Raw genomic sequence first — 1,250 nt, 5'->3', positions numbered from 1 at the left:
ATTGGCTCTCCTTCATTTTTGATTGAATTAGCTAATTTTAATTGAAATGTGATGCCTACATACGAAAAACCCCTCTACCTAATAGCAGCACAATTCAGAATTTTGCAATTTGTAGTATGGCAAAGTCCTACTGTCTCTCTTATTTTTAGTTTTTAATGTGCGTTTCGACATATTATGTCACCCTTCCAAGGCCATCACACCCTGAGGTGGGATTAAAACCCACCTTTTCCCTTTTCACCCCCCTATCTCATCTCTTAAATTTTTAAAATGAATCAACTCAGACATTTTACGAAGTGGGCAGGACTTGAACCTCTAGGACCTCTGCCCTAGAGTGGGGACACTACCATGGTGTCACAAGAGCCTCAAAATCAACAGGACTCAAACCTTGCCGAATGCAACAAGGATAAAGTTCCAGTTTCAAATCCTGCCACAGCGGTTAGTGGAATTTGGATTCAATAAAAAAACTTAATAATACAGGTTAACATACCATTAACAAATTGACACAATTTGGATAGCTCTTTCAACGAGCTGCTGCATGGGCTGAATTTCTTATCTTATATCATTCCATAGAACATAGAACATAGAACAATACAGCACAGAACAGGCCCTTCGGCCCACGATGTTGTGCCGAACATTTGTCCTAGCTTAAGCAGCCATCCATGTACGTATCCAATTGCCGCTTAAAGTTCACCAAAGATTCTGACTCTGCCACTCCCACAGGCAGTGCATTCCATGCCCCCACCACTCTCTGGCTAAAGAACCTACCCCTGACATCTCCCCTATACCTTCCACCCTTCACCTTAAATTTATGTCCCCTTGTAACACTCTGTTGTACCCGGGGAAAAAGTTTCTGACTGTCTACTCTATCTATACCTCTGATCATCTTATAAACCTCTACCAAGTTACCCCTCATCCTTCGCCGTTCCAACGAGAAAAGGCCGAGAACTCTCAACCTATCCTCGGACGACTTCCTCTCCATTCCAGGCAACATCCTGGTAAATCTTCTCTGCAACCTCTCCAAAGCTCCCACATCTTTCCTAAAGTGAGGCGACCAGAACTGCACACAGTACTCCAACTGTGGCCTAACCAAAGTCCTGTACAGCTGCAACATCACTTCACGACTCTTGAATTCAATCCCTCTGCTAATGAACGATAATACTCCATAGGCCTTCTTACAAACTCTATCCACCTGAGTGGCAACCTTCAAAGATCTATGTACATAGACACCAAGATCCCTCTGTTCCTCCACC

This window comes from Chiloscyllium plagiosum, chromosome 13 (genome assembly GCF_004010195.1).
Source record: "Chiloscyllium plagiosum isolate BGI_BamShark_2017 chromosome 13, ASM401019v2, whole genome shotgun sequence".
NCBI classification, from domain to species: Eukaryota; Metazoa; Chordata; class Chondrichthyes; order Orectolobiformes; family Hemiscylliidae; genus Chiloscyllium; species Chiloscyllium plagiosum.
This window is presented reverse-complemented; position numbering follows the sequence as displayed.